The 21,317-nt window shown below is 35.4% G+C and overlaps 1 long non-coding RNA gene across 1 annotated transcript in view; it reads left to right on the forward strand.

Annotated features, from left to right (window-relative positions):
• The first annotated feature begins 3,986 nt into the window (after window positions 1–3,986).
• LOC119864877 overlaps window positions 3,987–21,317 on the forward strand; it is a 35,331-nt gene continuing 18,000 nt past the window's right edge. Inside the window, exon 1 of the long non-coding RNA XR_005375357.1 lies at window positions 3,987–4,075. This is a non-coding gene — a long non-coding RNA (uncharacterized LOC119864877). The remainder of the gene's footprint in view (window positions 4,076–21,317) is intronic.

The following is a 21,317-nucleotide window of genomic DNA, read 5'->3' on the forward strand; positions in this document are numbered from 1 at the left end:
TATCTATATATATCTATATATCTACCTCTGAATGTTTGAGAGAAAGAAAATAATAAAAGTCTTCCTAGAATATATCACTGATAATATTCTTAAGAATGAAGCAAATAACTACAAGTTCACATAAAAGAAAACTAAGAGAATTTTTGCCATGAGTCTAGCACTAGAGGAAATGATAGAAGAATTCCTTCAGACTGGAGGAAAATTATGGTCAATGGAAACACATGTCTTTAGGAAGGGATCATGCATATCAGAAATAGTAAATTTGTAAATAAATATCAAAGGCTTTTTAACTTCTTCTTTTTAACTTCTTGATATACAATTGCATAAAAATTTGATGCCATTATATTGTTGACATGTAAAGTATGTAAATGCAATACATATGAAAGCTAAAACATAAAAGATGAGTTATGTTATAAATTGAGTTATGAATTGAACTATATGTTTGAAATTTTCTACATTTGATGTAGAATGATACAAAATTAACACTAAGTGGACCGTAAAAAAATTGATGTATAATATAATTCCTTCAGCAACCATTATAAAATAGTGCAAAGACCTATAGCTAAAACCAATAGATATGTTAAAATTAAAAAATATTTAAATGCAAAATGAAGTAGCTCTTGCGGTGAGCATAGCATAATATATAGAGAAGCTGAGTTACTATGATGTATACCTGAAAGTAATGTAACATTTATGTCAGTTAAACTCAGATAAAATTTTTTTAAAATAAGTCAGCCAAGTAGGAACAGTAGAACAACAACAAAGAAAGCAAAATAAGCAAATAGAAAACAATGCATAAATCAAGTCATATCAAAATACATTGAGTAGTAGTGGACTGAACGCACTAATGAAATAGAGATCGTCAGTGTATATAAAAGCAAGACCTAATTATATGCTATCCACAAGAAATACATTTTAAATGCAAAGATATAATAGGTTAAAGTAAATAGAATAGAATAGATAGACCTTGAAAATAGTAAGTTTAAGAAGGCTGAAGTGGCTATGTTATCACATACAATAAACTCAAAATAACATATCGTACTGGAAACCAAGGGAGATATAAAAGGGAAATTTTATGTCAGGAAGACATAACAATTATAACAGTATATGTACCTACAACACAACTTTGAAATGTCTAAGGCAAAAATTTACCAAACTAAAAGGAAAAATAAATAATTTCATCCTTGCTGGAGATTTTAACATCCTATCCTCAGCAATTGATAGAATAATAGTATCAAAATAATCAGTGGTCTATACACCGAAAGGAACCTTATGATAGGCCATAAAAAAGTCTCAGTACAGGGGATCCCTGGGTGGCTCAGCAGTTTGGTGCCTGCCTTCGGCCCAGGGCATGATCCTGGGGTTCTGGGATGGAGTCCCATGTTTGGCTCCCTGCATGGGGTCTGCTTCTTCCTCTGCCTGTGTCTCTGCCTCTCTCTCTCTCTCTCTCTCTGTCTCCCATGAATCAATCAATCAATCTTTAAAAAAAGTCTCAGTACATTTAAAAATATTGAAAACTATGATGTAAAATAGATTACTATTAATTAGAACAAAATGGTTTAAAAAACCCTCAAATATTGGCAGATTAATGAATGCCTTTGTAAAATACGAATTAAAGAAGAAATCACAAGGGAAATAGAAAATAATTTCAACTGAATGTTAATAAAAATACAATGTATCAAGTTCTGTGGTACACAGCTAATTAGGCTTTAGAGGGCATTTTAGGTTTTGAGGGCTTATATTAGAAATTTGGAGAGAAATCTATATTTTTAGATGCTTACATGGCATAAAAAAGATATATAATAAATGACTTAAAGTTTTACCTAAGAAGTTAGAAATAAAAGGGCAAAGTAAACTCAAAATTGGTAGCAAGAAGGAAATAATGAAGAGCAGAAATACATGAAACCTAAAACAAACAATAGATAAAATTAATGAAGTTTAACCTTCTGCATTAGACTTCCATTATTAGAATTTAACAGTACAATCCTGTTGGCACTCTAATCTGGGAAGATAAATTTTCCAGGCTCCTGGAATCTGTGAACAAGGGAGAGTGTAGAGGTCAGAACTGGTGCTGAGTGCAAACAGTTAACATGTATCAAGAGAACAGCCATTTCAGTCACAAACGCTAATCTGGCACAAACTCCAGCAACACAGGGACTCTGTTTTGAAATTATAAAATTTTCACTCCTTAGTGCATTGTTAGAAACCACTGACTAGGGCAGCCTGGGTGGCTCTGCGGTTTAGTGCCGCCTTCAGTCCCAGGGCTGTGATCCTGGAGACCTGGGATGGAGTCCCACATCGGGCTCCCAGCATGGAGCCTGCTTCTCCCTCCTCCTGTGTCTCTGCCTCTCTCTCTCTCTCTCTCTCTCTCTCTCTCTCTCCCATAAATGAATAAATAAAATCCTTTAAAAAAAAAGAAATCACTGACTATTTAATGAATGGCTAGATAATAATAAATAGGATTGTTTCCCTTAGGTTCTCCTATTGGCTATGTCAGCTTGGGTGAAAGGAACAAGACAAACGACATGGTCTTGGGAAACCTGTGTGTGTGTGTGTGTGTGTGTGTGTGTGTAACTTTAACTGATTGTGAATTTCAAACTTTGATCTGTTCTCTCTTAATGTTCTTTGCCTTAACAGTGGTTTATATAATTTAACAAAAGATGTGACATTTCTATTATTACCAAGAAATGTTAAGTGGAAAGATATTCTGGGAAATAGACTCTCCATAGGTAATCAAAATTACATGAACCCAAAATGTCCAAGTCACTAATTATGAAAAAAGAATATAATTTGATTCAAATATATTACTTTGTAATTGGAAAATACAGACTGTGGTAAGTTTCAGACAGTCAAATCTTCCTACTTTTTTAGGTGATGTATCCATGGGACAGTCATTTGTAACAAGTTTCATTATGACTTTTTCATTTTCCAGAAAGCCACTTACTACAAAATAATAGGTTTTCATTTTCGTCAAGGAAATAATTCATTTGTGATAGGACATGTGTCATGTTGTATAAATTGAGGACATTGAGGGAAAGCAAAGTGATGTGATTTCAGACTTAAAAAATATTGACAGGAACACAAAATGAGTTCTATATTCTTAACTCTTCAAATGTATAATATAGTTAATTATAATTACAGTGTTGTACACCAGATCTCTAGAACTTAATCATCTTGCATAACTAAGACATCATGTCCTTTGGTTAGCAACTCCTCAGTCCTCCTCTATCCCCATGACATTAATCTTGGCAATAATTTAATTGGATGATTATGACACCAAAAACACAGGCAGGAAAAACAAAAATTTAGACAAGTGGGATTAATGCAAACTTAAAAGCTTCTGCAATAACAAAGGAAACAACGGAGTGAAAAGACAGTGTATGGAATGGAAGAAAATATTTGTAAACCACATCAGATAAGGGGTTAATTTCCAAAAGGTGTAAGAAACTATTAAAACTCAAAAGAAAAGAAGACAAAAAAACAAAACAAAACAAAACACTAATAACCTGATTTAAAAATGGGCTAAAGACTTGAGTACACATTTATCCAAAGAAGGAATACAAATAGTGAACAGATATATTGGAAGGATGCTCAATCAGTACTCATCAGAGAAGTGCAAATCAAAATTTTATACCTGTCAAGATGGTGATCATCTATAAAACCCCGAATGTACAACAAAGTACAACTACTGTTGGTGAGGATTTGGGGAAATTGGGATTCTTAAATACTGTTAGGAAAGCAAAATGGTCCAGTCATGGTGGAAAACAATGACAGATTCCTCAAAATAGTAAAAATAGAACTACCATATTATTTGGGCTTTTTTAAACTAATATTTTTATTTTGAGATAATTACAGATTCATATGCAGTTGCACAAAATAATGCAGTTTTTATATACTCTTTACCCAATTTCTTCCAATGGTAACAGCTTGCAGAACTATATTATAACATCACAACCAATGTATTGTTAATGATGCAATAAAGAAACGGAATATTTTTACCACCATAAGGATTTCTCATTCTGTTGTTTTATGGCTACACTTATTTCTCTCCAGTCCTTCACACTTTCACATACTGGTAACAATTGTTCATCATTTCTGAAATTTTGTCTTTTCAATAATTATAGAATAATATGTAATACAATATATAACCTTTTGGGATTGGATTTTTCACTCAGCTTGATTCTTCCGGGTTGTGGGTGTCAGTAGTTTATTTTATTTTATTGCTGAATAGTATTCCATGGTGTGAATATACAACTGTTTAACACTCATTTGAATGAAGGATATCTGAATTGTTTCCAGTTTTGAGCAATTATGGATAAATATGCTAAAAACATTTATGTACAAGTTGTTGTGTGAAGGTAATTTTTTTTTGTATTGATGTGTAGTTGATGAATAATGTTACATTAGTTTCACTTGTACAGCATAGTGATTTGACAATTCTATACCTTATACTGTGCTCACCACAAGTGTAGCTACTGGAGATAATTCTTAATTTCTATGGAATGAATATGCAAGAGTATAATTTCTGAGTTACCTGGTAGTTACATATTTAGATTTTTAAGAAAATGTTAAACTGTTTTCAAGAGTGGCTGTACCATTTCATATTCTCAAAAGCAATGTCTTATTGGTCTAGTTTCTCTGCATCCTCACCAGTGTTGGTTGTTGACATTTTTTATTCTAGCTATTCTGACATTTACATAGTAACATCTCATTGTGGCTTTAATTTGCATTTCCCTAATTGCTAATCATGTTGCATATTTTTCATATGCTTCTTTACTACATATGTCCTCTCTATTGAAATGTCTATAGATATCTTTTGCCCATTCTCTAATCTTTTTTTGATAAGTTTTGAGTGTTATTTGTATATTCTAGACCCTACTCCTTTTTAAATATGTGATTTTCAAGTATTATCTCATAGTCTAAGCTTGTTTTTTAAGCTTTTAACAATCTTTCACAGAGCAGAAGTTTTTAACTTTTATGATGTACAGTTATCATTTCCTTTTATAGATTGTGCTTTTAGTGTCAAGTATAAGAATTCTTTGCCTAGTACTTAGCACTAGATTCTGAAGATATTCTCTTATTATTTTTTTCTAAAAGTCCTTCATTTTTACATTTTCTATTTGTGTTCATGACCCATTTCGAGTTAATTTTTGGATAAAGCTTGAGATTTATACAAAGGCCTATTTTATCTTCCCAAAAGTAGAACTTACACTCAGACTTTTGAGAATGTATGGACAGAGAAAAAGCAGATGAGAGTGCTTACTTAGGAAACACGTCATCATGCAGAAAATGTAAGATCTTGATTTTGAAGGGCATTATCTGTGTCTGATGACTTTAAGTTCAATGGTTAAAGTAAAATTCATATAAAATTCCTTACTTTGCTTTCTTTTTCAGGGTAATTTTGAGAATAAAATAATGTAATTGATGAAAGATTTGTAAATTGCAAATTCAGTGTTACTTAAAATTATTTTTTGATTGAGTGCAGCAGATCATAGGAAAGAAAGCTGCAATAGGTTAAGGAGTACAGATTTTATCGCAGTTACAGTTATGTTGCATACTTGCCCATCTGTCTATATTGCAGGAGTCTATGTTTCTCATTCCACCTAATATCTGGCTCTGTGTATATCTGAAAAAATACTGAGTAAAATTTTTTACGAAATTTTTTTATATCTTGATCTGGCAATGTCCTGATCTTTGACACCTAGAATATATTACATTACATGGCTAGGGAGTTGAAGGTTGCTAATCAGTTGACCTTAAGGTAAAGTGATTAGCTTGAAATGTTCAGGTGTGACCAATGTAATTGCAAACATCTTTTAAAGTGAAAGAAGGAACCGGAAGAAGAAGTGGATTCACAGAGACATTTATTTAAAGATGTTATATTGCTTGATGGATGAAGGAGCAATTAATGCAATGCAAGCAATGAAGATACTTCCAAAAAGGCAAGTAATAGATTCTCTCCTTGGATCTTGAGAAGAAATTCAGCCTTCCTAATGTGGGACCCAGGAAATTTAACAAAAATCCCCTACCCCTGGACAAGCAGAGCAGGACTAACTCCATTTTGTGCTGCACCCGCCACCTCCTGTATGACCCCCACATGACCTGCTTATTGCTTAAGGCGCTACCCCACCCTAGTCAAGCTGCTGGGCATACCCTTATCGGAAATCGGCTCATAATAATGTAACCCCGCCTTGTGCCCGCCAAAACTGCCCGCCAATTCTGACCAAAGTAATAGGCCAGCTCAAATGGATACTATAGGGTAAAATGTGATTCAATCGGCCACCTGCATGTGGAACGACTTGACTGCAACTTTCTGTGTATGTTACAATCCCATTGGCCACTGGCCCCTATAAAGCTGGTACGCCTCTTAGTCTCGGGGTCCAAGTCCCTGCTCCGCCGTTTGGGGTATACTTGGACCCAAGCTCGAGCTTGTAAATAAACCCTTGTGTGTTTGCATCGGTGTAGGCTCCTTGGTGGTTTCTCGGATTTGCAATCTTGGGCACAACACCTAACACCTTGATTTTAGCCCAGTGAGACCCATTTTTTACTTCTTACTGCCAGAACTATAAGATAATGAATGTGTGCTGCTTTATGTAACTATGTTCGTGGTAATTTTTTATGATAACAATAGGAAACCAACTCAGTGCTGAATTGTTACTTAACTAAATCAAGTTAATAGGTTATATTTTTTTATTTCCGTGAACTCCCAGAGTACTTTATCTATCCATGTTTCTATCTTTTGTCTCTTGTTTAATGCTGGGTCTCCAACACTTGGTAGGATGCATAGAACATAGTATGTGCTCAAAAGTATGTTGATTGAGTGTATAGATAAATGAACATCTTTCTCATCTTAATTAAGTTCAACATGTTTATTGGGTATCTATTATGTGCCAACCACTGCAGTTTGGGGGTACTGGAGGATTAGAACATGGAATAAGGTACATAACATTCTAGTAAGGGGGATGGATATCAATGACTCTATAATGCAGAGTGGTGAGAAATATGACCAGAACTTTGAAAAATATGTATTGGGTAAATTAAATAGCTGATGATATTTTTTGCTGTCCAGAAGAGAGGAGTTGTATGAAGTTTTCAAGTAGAAAGGACATATGAAATGAATCCTGAAGGATAATTATGTGGCTTTCATAAAGCAGCAGAGGCTTGTTTAGGTAGAGGACACAGCATTTGCAAAGGCACAAAGATGTGAAACTTCAAGGCATATTCAGGAAAGGGTTGGTTGTTCTATGTGGGAGTGTGCGTATATATGTGGGGGAGAAAGACACTATGAAAGAGTTTTGTAAATAAGGTTGAATGCCATTCTGCATAATTTTGATTTTATTCTGAAGACCGTATAGAGAAAGTAATTGCAACATCAAGAGTGATGTAGACAGATTATCATTTTAGAAATATACCACTGACCGCTATGTGGAGGATGAATTGGAGGGGGGACAAGAGGCAGTTAGGGGGCTGTCACGGCAGTCAGGACTCCATGTGATGATGGCTGAATTACAGCAGGTGCAAGATTGTCAGCGTTCTGCAAGTCCTTTTATTTTTTTATTTTTTTGCAAGTCCTTTTAGCAGTAAGTGTGAGAATTGAATTGAGGGCTGACTGGTTTGGGAGGAGGGTGGTGAGGGAAATGGAGATGTCAAATATGTTTTGAGTTGGGGTGGCTGGGCAGATAATAGAATTGTGATCTGTGATACACATAGTAGAAAGTATAGTTTAAAGGATCAGTAGAAATTAATGCTGGAGATATTGAGGTTAACAGCAAGACATGCAGATAAAATATGAAATAGCTATATCTTAGGAATGATATTAAATCTAGGAATATTGATATGAAAATCTCAGATGTTATTATATTATTGTCTTCTAAGTCCATGGTAGTATGTAGAAAGTAAATAGCCTCTGAAACTAGATAGACTCAAACTTAGATACCACATTTACCTCTCATTACTTGGATAAACATAGGCAAATCAACCAACATTTTTATCTATGGAATAAGTACAACAATACTTATTTCAAATAATTTTTTAAATTAAAGCATGTAACATACTACATCAAGTGTATTATATACTCAGATATACTTACTTACTTCTTTTATTTAAAGTGTATTATATACTCAGATATACTTATTTACTTCTTTTACTTAAAGTGTATTATATACTCAGATATACTTATTTACTTCATTTCTAACCCCTTATCTCTTTTACTTAATGTTGAAGTTCTCGTTTAATGGGGTTAATATTTTTATTAACCTTTATATAAGATGAATTGCAGGTGCTCAATAAATGACAGTTGGACTTAATTATTTAAAATATTTTAAACTGGAAAAATCCATATTCACGAAAAATATTTTAAAAATCGAATTGTAAAAATTAGAAGTTAAAGTTTCATCTTCTCTAATCCCACTTCCTATAGGTGAAAATTGTCAATATTTTAGTATAAAAGCGTGCAGATTTTTACTCTGTATATATAAATAGATAATAGATACTTGGATTAGTAAAATGATATTATATTAAAAGGTTTCATCAATTTGCTTTTGTCAGTTAACAATGTATGTATGGTAGAGTTCATGTCAGTATACGCCCCATTCTTTTCATGGCTGGATGTGTTTTACTGTTTGAACATACTATCATTTTTTTTAAAACTATTCCCCTTCTGATGGACATTTGCATTGTTTCTGATTTTTGGATATTACAATGTTGCAATGTGTGGTCTTAAATATATTTCTTTAAACATCTGTGAAAATATTTTTATAGAATATTTTGTCACTTGTACTTATATAACAGTACATGTTCATGGGGTATGCATATAATTTATTTTAATAGAGACTGCTCACATTTCAGGATGGTGATATGAATACTCATTCTTCAATCTTATAATATAGTGCCTAGCTTTCCTCTTTCTTGCCAACAGTTTTATTTAAGAATTGGCCAAAATGTGAGGGACAAACTTGTTCAAATGAAATTTTAATTTACATATTTAAGATACCAGTGAGATTGGGCCTACTTTTCTATTTATTGGCAATTTGAATTTTTTTTTAATCTCTGAGCTTTTTCTTTTAGTTCTTGGTCTGTAATTCATGATTTCATGTTTATTGCTTTCTTAATGTGGCATAAGAGAAAGATTGAGAACGTCTGAGTGTTTCTTTAAAAGAATAGCTTACAACTGTTCTATGTGAAAATGAGCAACCTACTTTGTGATGTCCCATGTCAAGACCCTGAAAATCACCATTAATAGTGGCATATGTGGCAGTCATTGGTCACTGCACAGAAAATAACCCTGTTGAGTTAAGAATATGCACTTGATTTCCGCTCTTTCTTCTTCACAAAATATTAAGACAAAAGGAAGAGTGATCTTACTGAGCAATTACTTAGTTCCATATTATTGTACACTTTATCTCATTAATATTCTCCTAACCTCATTATTCATAGCATTTTTTTCAGATGAATGGTCAGAGGTGCAGCAGGAGGTTAATTAAGTTTCTCAAATTCACGCATTTTTAATGGTATCTTTGAGCTTAAGTTCTAGGTATTGCCAAAGTCCATATTCTTTCCACCATGACATAGTGCTTCTTAATTAGACAAATTCTAATAATTCTTAGTAGCAATCTCCCTGTATATATATAGTATTGTGGAAACTGCTTAAAGGACAGTTTGATATTTAGCAAAATAAAGGCAGCATGTGGCAGTGAATGCTGCAAATAAGCAGTGCTGTTGTAGCTCAAAAGAGGAAGAGAAAGATTTTAGCAAAGTAGGGCTTTAGCTGAGCCTTGTTGTAGCTCAAAAGAGGAAGAGAAAGATTTTAGCAAAGGTAGGTCTTTAGCTGAGCCTTGGAGAAAGGGCAGGAGCTGGATATATGAAAAGGGGAGGCAAGGCCTTCTAGAGGGGAGTATTGGTTTAGGCAAATATGAGGTGGATCTTATATTATGGTTCCAGCAGTGGACAATGATGCTTTGCAGCTAGTTTTGACCAAAGAAAGCCATGGATGACAAGATCATTATTTTGTGGGTTTTCCTCAGGCATATGAGATATGTTGTGTGTTTAAGCATGCAGTGCTAGCTTTTACCTAGTTCTCAGAAATTCCCAGATGGTGATATTAAATATTACAAGTAGAAGGGGCATTACAAGTAAAACAAATAATTTTTCATGTAGTATCCAACAGAATGAAGAAAGGAAAAGATTTGCCCTACTGCTTTTTCATGTAACTGCCTGGAGGACAAACTTAAATATTTGACAGAAAAGCTGATGGGAAAAAAAAAGAAATTATTCAAAAGTAAATTGAGGACAATAAAACCAAGGTTGCTTCCTGTAGTCATTAGAAATGTGTGTAGAGAAAAGACTATTTCACAGAGATAAGAAAATGGCATTAATGTTTTCTGATACAGAGTCATCAAAATCTATTTAGTTTTTATGGCTAGATAAGTTTCTGACCTTTCAGGAGACTTCAAAGACAGATAAGTGGGTAGATAAAACACCCCAATGGAATTTAATTAAAACTATAATGAACATTGGTTTTGAGTTGTCTGGATGAATTCTCAGCCTCTTGCAGTTTGTGTAACATTGAGAGATTTTGCTTGAGGCAAGTTTGTACATTTGGCTGTGAGATATGTGCTGATTGTGTATTAAAGAAACAAAGTAAATATTCAGGTCTGTTTAGAAGTGAAGGCCCTCTATGTTCTTTGAGACCATAGTGGTAGAAAATGAACTAAAGACAAAGTTGACAGAGTTTCAAAGGTTAAAAATCATAAGATAGTAGTACTTTCATAATAGCTATAATTTTATTGTGTTTATTATGTGTCAGGGATATTATTTATATTCCTTAACTCATTTATCCTTCATAATAACATTATGAGGTAGATAGAGCTTATTATTAACTCTATTTTATAAATGGAGAAACTGAGGTCTAAAATAGTAAAAAGTTTATATAAGTAGTTCATATAAGTTCATATAAGTAGGTGGCCCTGCTGGGATTCCTTTCCAAGTTTGTGTGACTTTGTCATGTCACCCAAATCTTAACTACTTGCTATACTGGTCTTAAACTATGCTAGACATCATCTAGTTCCATTTGGTAGGAGCAGTGGTGTGGAAGATAGAGGACTGGACATAGAGTCATAAGACTTGCGTTTAAATTCTAGTTTGATACTTACTAGTTGTATAACTATCAGCCGAACTGGAATACATGTCCAAGATGATTCAAATATGTGTCTGGTGGTTGATACTGACTCTTAGCTAGGAACTCAACTAGAGCTTATTCATATAACTTTGAATTTAAACAGTTTGTTCCTGAAATGTCAATTACTTCTGTTTGCTTGACAAACTTCTTTTTTTCCCCCTTAAACCCTATATCCTAAGCCTTCATTCCAGAACTATCAGATTGACTTGATCTGATCATCCTTGTAGTCTTTGAATAAATTGTTCATCTCTCTGTTAGAATTCTCATTCTCTGATATTGTAGGTATTGAATTAGAAGTTAATCTATACCAATAGACTGCAATCCCAAGTGTTAAAGTCAAAACTTTCTATTTTTTTTTCTTCGGATAATAGACATTGTCTCCATAATAGGTGTCTGATGAGTGCTGATTTATTAGATCAATCTTCCACTACAGTATTACGAATGGTCAGAAGATTGTTTGTATAGCAGTTACCCTATTTATCCAAGTGAAATAACTGGGTGAAGTCAGAGGGTGAATCACAACATCACACAATTTCCTCATTAAAACAGGATAGAATTTTATACATCTCTATATTTTACTTTTTTCATTAAAGATACACTGACAATAACACTATTTGCTTGCATAAACTGTGAGGGCTTAAGAATTATTTCAAGTACACATTATTTGCTTTATCACACAGATGCAGCTCTATGAATAATGTAGGCAATTCAGTAGAATTTGCTATACCTAATATTGAATAGGAGGACTTCCAGGGAAAGTGGCAGGGTAAGAGGACATTAGGCTTACCTTGTCCCCCAGGTATGCCTAGATAATACCCACATCAGTGTAATATCAAATAGAAGTTGTAAGAATTATTATATCCAGCTAAGTATTTTAGAGGCTATAGTGTTCCTTTTTATGTCCCAAATATTTACTTAAATATACACCTAATGATTAATTCACCATTCATTCATCACAAAAATACCTGTTTAAGTACTCAATGTTTAGGTTAGAGATTAAAATTGAATAACACTATTTTAGAAAGCTCATTTGATAATAATTACCAAATAGGTAAACAGTATAAAAATAGGAGATAAGTGAAATAATGGAGGTAGCAGCATAAATAAAGTATATGACACACAGGTGGCATGATTCTGTTTGAATGTTTAAGGTGATGTGCCACAGAGGATGAGATAATTGAAGTGTGTTTTGAAAAATGAGAGCAAACTAGTAGAAAGAATGAGTTGGTGAGTGAAAAGAGCATTGCAAGCAGAGTAGACAGTAAGGACAGACATGGAGTCACAGACATCAGAGACAATCTACTCATGACGCCACTTCTTTAACTTGGGAAGCCATAGAAAGTTTGGGAGAAGGAGATTGCCATGATCAAAAGGTGATCTTGAAGGCAAACATAGATATATTATGGGAAAATGATGACAGGGAGGAGAAAGCAGGGGAAAGCGTTGGGAAGTTATTGCAACATTTTGGGCTGATGGAACTGGGGGAATGATGACATAAGTGTGGGTAATAGACACAGCAAAGCATAGGATTTGCTCTCAGATTGTAAAGTGAGATGAGAGGTACTGAGAGAAGAAGCACACTGTGCTAAACTATAGATCTTGGTGATTGAGCAGGTAATAGTAATATTAGCATAGATTAAATGGGAAGAACAGAGAGAAAGTTCCCTTTTAGAAAATACATTTGGAATACACATTCATACCCATGATTCTACTGCTGCCAGAGATGTTCCACAGCTTTGCTGAGAGGCCAAGGCTTCCTACCTCCAGCATGTAAGCAGGCAACATCTTTGGAAGCTGATCCATGAATTTTAGGTAAGCCCAGATGTTATGCCAGTAGGAGCATATTGCAATAGGAATTCACATTTTATCTTTAATTGACACACAATGGCAGCAAATAACATAATTTGCATTCTGGTAGTGAAGCCAAGCCAGTACTTGATTTGGAGACAATAGTTTGGGATCTCTATCTGGACATGCAGAGGCTCTTCGCCCATACAAATGAGCACAAATATAGCAGGCAATCTTTAGTGACTAATAATGTCTCCTTTCAGATTCTGAGCAGAGTTTGTTTGCTTGTTCATTGTTTGTTTCTTTTCTGATTTTGGCATGCTGTGTGGCATCACAACCCCTATTCTGCCTGGCTGCAAGAGAATCAAAGCACAGTTAATCAAGTAGAAAATTTACAGATTCACAAAATAAATCTAAATAGACAAACAAACAAAAACAGTGTCTTGTATATATACGGAGATTTGAAGAAAATGTTTTTCTTCTAGGCTGGAATAAAGTGGCATTGTCTTCTCTTAAGTTACTCTATTAAAAAGCGATCATAGCAACACTAACAGCCAAGCAAAACAAAACAAAAAAACATAACACTACAATGATATTTCTTAGTATTGTAGTTTTATGATTCAGTCTTATTTGTTGGAACTGATAATAGCTGTTATAATTAAAATGTATAAACATCTGTCCTTATGACACATTAGGAAAAGGCTGATGCTTTTCCCAGTGGTCCCCATCTGAAATCACGGGTAACTCTCCCTGAAGATCCAGCTTATATTGCTCTTGAAGTGGTCCTGATTAGTATGAAGTACTGTTTTAGTCTCTTAGAAGCCTTAGGCCATTCTTATGGTAGGATATGCAATTATCATCCTGCCCAGATTTTTGATAACCTGAGTTTCAAGGGATAAGGACAGAGTGACAAGGAAAGTTGGTTTTCCTAAATCACCTGATGAGTCCCTCTTCTGTCTCCTGCCCCATGTGTATTATTTCTATCTTAGCTTCTCTGCCTAGCATTCCTCAGTGTCTTCCCCACATGTGCATGTCTATGGCTATGGAAACCAGGGCTAAGCCCCAGAAGCTGCCATTGATTCACCTCCAGAATCAGCCCTGGGTTTCTCCCCACATTCTACTTTCAACTTCCTCTCATGTGGATCCCTATAACTACTGTTATAGGCCTGCCCTAGTTGGGATAATGGCTCAAATTTAGCCACCCTTGGAAGTGATGCCTGTCTCTTAACTCCAATATTGCTACCAAGGACACTCTCCTGACCTAGACACCACCTGGCCCGTTTGCTAATCATCACTCCCTGGTTTTCAAAAAGGAGGAGCATCTATATATTATCCCTCCTCTCAAAATCCAGACAGGATGCCTACCTTCCCCTTGAGATCTCTGTCCTTCAGGACCTTGGACTCTGCTTTCAAATCATGACCTCTCTCCCCCAAGTCTGAGTAAGGAATGTTCCATATCCTGTTAACAAGAGCATACTACCTATTTGACTTCCATCATCAGTTCTGGTTTTCTCTTTTTTTAAGTTTAATTTTAATTCTAATTAGTTAGAGCGTTACATTAATTTTAGGTATGCAATATAGTGATTCAACCCTTTCATACATCACCCTGTGCTCATCATAGTAATGTACTACTTAATTTGTCTCATCTATTTAACCTCTCCTCCCCATCACTCTCTCCTCTGGTAACCATCATTTTGTTCTCTATAATTAAGAGTCTCTTTCTTCATTTTTCTCTTTTTTCCCTTTATTCATTTGTTTTTGTCGCTGGAAAGTTTTACTTCTTCCTTACCTATTTATATGCCTTTTATTTCTTTTTATTGCTTGATTTGTGTGGTTAGGATTTCCAGTACTATGTTGAATAAAAGTGGTGAGAATGGACATCCTTGTGTTTTCCTGACCTTAGAGGAAAAGCTCTCAATTCTTTCCCATTGAAGATGATGTTAGCTGTGGATTTTTCATAGATGGCCTTTATTATGTTGAGGTATGTTCCCTCTAACCCTGCTTTGTTCAGGGGTTTTATCATTTTTTTGTACTTTCTGCATGTATTGAAAAGATACTATGGTTCTTATCCTTTCTTATTGATGTGTCACATTGATTTGCAAATATTGAACCGCCTTTGCATCCCAAGAATAAATGCCACTTATTCTTTATTTAAATAATAAATAAATAATGGTGCATGATTTTTTAAATGTATTGTTGAATTTGGTTTCTTAGTATTTTATTTTTAAAAAGATTTTTTATTTGACAGAAAGAGAGCAAGAGAAAGAGAGAACATGAGGCAGGGGAGGGTCAGGAGGAGGAGTAATGGGCTCCTGCTCAGTAGGTACAGAACTTGAACCCAGGAGCCTGAGAACATGATGTGAGCCTAAGGCAGACGCATAACCTACTGAGAGCCACACTGGTGCCTGGTTTGCTGATATTTTATTGAGAATTTTTGCATCTATATTCATCAGGATATTGGCGTGTAGGTTTTTTTTTTTTTAGTGTTTCTTTTTTTTGTAGATGTTTGTTTTATTGGAGTTCAATTTGCCAACATATAGCATAACACCCAGTGCTCACCCCGTCAAGTGCCCCCTCAATGCCCGTCACCCAGTCACCAAACCCCCTGCCCACTTCCCTTTCCACTACTCCTTGTTTGTTTCCCAGAGTTAGGAGTCTCTCATGTTCTGTCACCCTCACTGATATTTCCCACTCATTTTCTCTCCATTCCCCTTTATTCCCTTTCACTATTTTTTATATTCCCCAAATGAATGAGAACATATAATGTTTGTCCTTCTCCGATTTACTTATTTCACTCACCATAATACCATCTAGTTCTATCCACGTTGAAGCAAATAGTAGGTATTTGTCATTTCTAATAGCTGAGTAATATTCCTTTGTATACATAGACACAGCTTCTTTATCCATTCATCTTTTGATGGACACAGAGGCTCCTTCCACAATTTGGCTATTGTGGACATTGCTGCTATGAACATCGGGGTGCAGGTGTCCCGGCGTTTCACTGCATCTGTATCTTTGGGGTAAACCTCCAGCAGTGCAATTGCTGGGTCCTAGGGCAGATCTATTTTTAATTCTTTGAGGAACCTCCACACAGTTTTCCAGAGTGGCTGCACCAGTTCACATTCCCACCAACAGTGCAAGACGGTTCCCCTTTCTCCATATCGTCTCCAACAGTTTTTGTTTCCTGTCTTGTTAATTTTCCCCATTCTCACTGGTGTGAGGTGGTATCTCATTGTGGTTTTGATTTGTATTTCCCTGATGGCAAGTGAGGCGGAGCATTTTCTCATGTGCTTGTTGGCCATGTCTATGTCTTTCTCTGTGAAATTTCTGTTCATGTCTTTTGCCCATTTCATGATTGGATTGTTTGTTTCTTTGCTGTTGAGTTTAATAAGTGCTTTATAGATCTTGGGTACTAGCCCTTTCTCTGATGTGTCATTTGCAAATATCTTCTCCCATTCTATAAGTTGTCTTTTAGTTTGTTGACTGTTTCTTTTGCTGTGCAGAAGTTTTTTTTATCTTGATGAAGTCCCAATAAGTCTTTTCTGCTTTTGTTTCTCTTGCCTTCATGGATGTAACTTGCAAGAAGTTGCTGTGGCCAAGTTCAAAAAGGATGTTGTTGCCTGTTTTCTCTTCTAGTATTTTGATGGATTCTTGTCTCACATTGAGATCTTTCATCCATTTTGAGTTTATCTTTGTGTATGGTGTAAGAGAATGGTCTAGTTTCATTCTTCTGCACGTGGCTGTCCAATTTTCCCCACACCATTTATTGAAGAGAATGTCCTTTTTTTCCAGTGGATAGTCTTTCCTGCTTTGTCAAATATTAGTTGACCATAGAGTTGAGGGGCCATTTCTGGGTTCTCTATTCTGTTCCACTGATCTATGTGTCTGTTTGTGTGCCACTACCATACCATCTTGATGATCACAGCTTTGTAGTACAACTTGAAATCCGGCTCTGATGCCTTCATCTCTGGTTTTCTTTTTCAAATTTCCCATGGTTATTTGGGGTCTTTTCTGATTCCACACAAATCTTAAGATGATTTGTTCCAACTCTCTGAAGAAAGTCCATGGTATCTTGATAGGGATTGCATTAAATGTGTAAATTGCCTAGGTAGCATTGACATTTTCACAATATTAATTCCTCCAGTCCATGAGCTTCGAATATTTTTCCAGCTCCTTGTGTTTTCCTCAATTTCTTTCAAAAGTATTCTGTAGTTTTTAGTTTTAGTATTTAGTTTTAGATCCTTTACCTCTTTCGTTAGGTTTATCCCTAGGTATCTTATACTTTTGGGTGCAATTGTAAATGGGATTGACTCCTTAATCTCTTTCTTCAGTCTCATTGTTAGTGTATAGAAATGCCACTGATTTCTGGGCATTGATTTTGTATCCTGCCACACTGCCGAATTGCTATATAAGTTCTAGCAATCTTGGGGTGGAGTCTTTTGGGTTTTCTAAGTACAGTATCATGTCTTCTGTGAAGAGGGAGAGTTTGACTTCTTCTTTGTCAATTTGAATGCCTTTTATTTCTTTTTGTTGCCTGATTGCTGAGGTTAGGACTTCTAGTATTATGTTGAATAGCAGTGGTGAGAGTGGACATCCCTGTCGTGTTCCTGATTTTAGGGGAAAGGCTCCCAGAGTTTCCCCATTGAGAATGATATTTGCTGTGGGCTTTTCATAGATGGCTTTAAGCTGCTGAGGAAAATTCCCTCTATCCCTACACTCTTCAGAGTTTTGATCAGGAATGGATGCTGTATTTTGTCAAATGCTTTGTATGCATCTACTGAGAGGATCATATGGTTCTTTTCTTTTCTCTTGTTGATAGGATCTATCACATTGATTGCTTTATGAGTGTTGAACCAGCCTTGCATCCCGGGGATAAATCCCACTTGGTCATGGTGAATAATCTTGTTAATGTACTGTTGGATCCTATGGGTTAGTATCTTGTTGAGAATTTTTGCATCTGTGTTCATCAGGGACATTGGTCTATAATTCCCCTTTTTGGTGGTGTCTTTGCCTGGTTTTAGAATTAAGGTGATGCTGGCCTCATAGAACAAGTGTGGAAGTATTCCATCTCTTTCTGTCTTTCCGAACAGCTTTAGTAGAATAGGTATGGCTTCTTCTTTAAACATTTGATAGAATTCCCCTGGGAAGCCATCTGGCCCTGGACTTTTGTGTCTTGGGAGGTTTTTGATGACTGCTTCAATTTCCTCGCTGGTTATTGGCCTGTCCAGATTTTCTATTTCTTCCTGTTCCAGTTTTGGTAGTTTGTGATTTTCCAGAAATGTGTCCATTTCTTCTAGATTGCCTAATTTATTGGCATTTAGCTGCTCATAATAAGTTTTTAAAATCCTTTGTATTTCCTTAGTATTGGTTATGATCTTTCCTTTTTCATTCATGATTTTATTAATTTGAGTGTTTTCTCTTTTGTTTTTAATAAGGCTGGCTAATGGTTTATCTATCTTATTAATTTTTTCAAAGAACCAACTCCTGGTTTTGTTGATTTGTTCCACAGTCTTCTGGTCTCTATTTCATTAAGTTCTGCTCGAATCTTTATTAACTGTCTTTTCTGCTGGGTGTAGTTTTTATTTGCTGTTCTTTCTCCAGTCCCTTTAGGTGCAAGGTTAGCTTGTGTATTTGAGTTCTTTCCAGTTTTTTGAGGGATGCTTGTATTGCAATGTATTTCCCTCTTAGGACCACTTTTGCTGTATCCCAAAGATTTTGAACAGTTGTATCTTCATTCTCATTAGTTTCCACAAATCTTTTTAATTCTTCTCTAATTTTCTGATTGACCTTTTCATCTTTTAGCAGGATGTTCTTTAACCTCCACGTGTTTGAGTTTCTTTGGAATTTCTTCTTGTGATTTAGTTCTAGTTTCAAAGTATTGTGGCCTAAAAATATGCAGGGAACAATCCCAATCTTTTGGTATCCTATACGTTGAGACCTGATTTGTGATCCAGTATGTGGTCCATTGTCAAGAAAGTTCTTGAGAAGAATGTGTATTCAGTTGTGTTTGGATGTAAAGTTCTGTAAATACCTGTGAAATCCATCTGGTCTAGTGTATCACTTAAAGCTCCTGTTTCTTTGGAGATGTTGTGCTTAGCAAATCTGTCACTTGCAGAAAGCGCTGTGTTGAAGTCTCCCAGTATAAGTGTATTATTATCTAAGTATGTCTTTACTTTGGTTATTAATTGTTTTATATACTTGGCAGCTCCAACATTTGGAGCATAGATATTCATGATCATTAGATCCTCTTGTTGGATAGATCCTTTAAGTATGATATAGTATCCCTCTTCATCTCTTACTTCAGTCTTTGGGATAAACTTTAATTTATCTGATATGAGGATTGCTACCCCTCCTTTCTTTTGAGGACCATTTGAATGGTAGATGGTTCTCCAACCTTTTATTTTCAGGCTGGAGTTTCCTTAGGTTTAAAATTAGTCTCTTGTAGACAGCAAATAGATGGGTCTTGCTTTTTTATCCAGTCTGAATCCCTGTGCCTTTTGATGGGATCATTAAGCCCATTCATGTTCAGAGTTACGATGGAAAGATATGAATTTAGTGTATTCATGACACCTATTCAGTCCCTGTTTTAGTGGATTATTTCTTTGGGCTTCTTCTTTCTTTTACATGATCCCCCTTAATATTTCTTGCAGAGCTGGTTTGGTGGTCACATATTCTTTCAGTTTCTGTCTATCTTGGAAGCTCTTGATCTCTCCTTCTATTCTGAATGAGAGCCTTGCTAGATAAAGTATTCTTGGCTGCATGTTCTTCTCATTTAGGACCCTGAATATATCCTTCCAGCCCTTTCTGGCCTGCCAGGTCTCTGTAGAGAGGTCTGCTGTTAATCTTATTTTTTTTCCCCATATAAGTTAGGGATATCTTGTCTCTTGCTGCTTTAAGGATCTTCTCTTTATCTTTGGAATTTGCAAGTTTCACTATTAAATGTTGGGGTATTGAGTGGTTTTTATTGATTTTAGGGGGGACCTTTCTATCTCCTGGATCTGAATGCCTCTTTCCCTTCCCAAATTAGGGAAGTTCTCAGCTATGATTTGTTCAAATATGCTTTTTGGCCCTCTGTCTCTCTTGGCACCCTCTGGAACCCCAATTAAACATAGATTTTTCCTTTTGACGCTGTCATTTATTTCCCTTATCCTTTCCTCGTGATCTTTTAATTGTTTTTCTCTTTTATCCTCACCTTCCTTCCTTGCCATCAACTTGTCTTCTATGTCACTCAGTCTTTCTTCTACCTCATTAACTCTCATCATTTGGACCTCCAGTTTGGGTTACATCTCATTTAGTTGATTTTTAATTTTGTCCTGATTAGATCTAAATTCTGTAGTCATGAAGTCTTTTGAATCCTTTATGCTTTTTCCAGAGCCACCAGTATCTTTACAATTGTGTTTCTGAATTGGCTTTCTGACATAGAATTGTAATCCAAATTCTGTAACTCTGTGGGAGAGAGTATGTTTCCGATTCTTTCTTTTGTGGTGAGTTCTTCTTTCTAGTCATTTTGCTCAGTGCAGAGTGGCTGTATGAGTGGGCTGCATCAAGAATACCAACCACGAGCTAAAAAAATTTTACCCTAGATGATTCTGCCAAGGTCAGAGACCAGGAATTGAAAACAAACATCAGAATGAAATAAGACAAAAGTACCACTAAAGTGAACAACAAATTTTAAAACAAAGTAGTAAAAAAATAAAAGGCCTGGAATCCTAAAAAAGAGGGGAGAAAAAAAAGAAAAGAAAAAGAAAAAAGAAAAAGAAGAAGAAAAAAAGGGGGGATGGAGACTGGGAGATGGTGGTGGTGAAAAAGTTGTAGTGGAGGGAGAACGTAATCTACCTGAGGGGTCATAGAGGGTGATCTTCTTGTTTTTGAGTATATTAAATTCTGTATGTTAGAAGATGCTCAGTCTCAAATTTATATAAACCAGAAATACTTGTAGAAGGCCCCAACATTGACCACCATAACATAAATGAGATAAAAGAGGGGGACAGAATGGGAATGAGGAATCTCACAGAATGAACCAGCATGGTATACCACTTGGTTCTGGGTGCATACTGGTCATATTTTAGAAGGTATTAACTTCCACCATTGTAGAACAAAATGAGGCAGAGAAAACAAAAAACACAGAACAACAACAACAAAAACATATCTTGTATAGCTCCCAAAATTAAGTTGGGTATGTTGAAGGGAATCTAGAAGTAGAAAATATATCTAGAACCTCTAATTGTAGAAATATGAAAGTCCAAAAGGAAGAATCTTAAAAATGAAGAGGTGGTAAAATATTATAGTTAAGGTGGGAAAAGAAAAAAATTGGAAATTTACAGTCTGATATAAAAATGAGTTGTACTGGAAA

Source organism: Canis lupus, chromosome 21 (genome assembly GCF_011100685.1).
Source record: "Canis lupus familiaris isolate Mischka breed German Shepherd chromosome 21, alternate assembly UU_Cfam_GSD_1.0, whole genome shotgun sequence".
NCBI classification, from domain to species: Eukaryota; Metazoa; Chordata; class Mammalia; order Carnivora; family Canidae; genus Canis; species Canis lupus.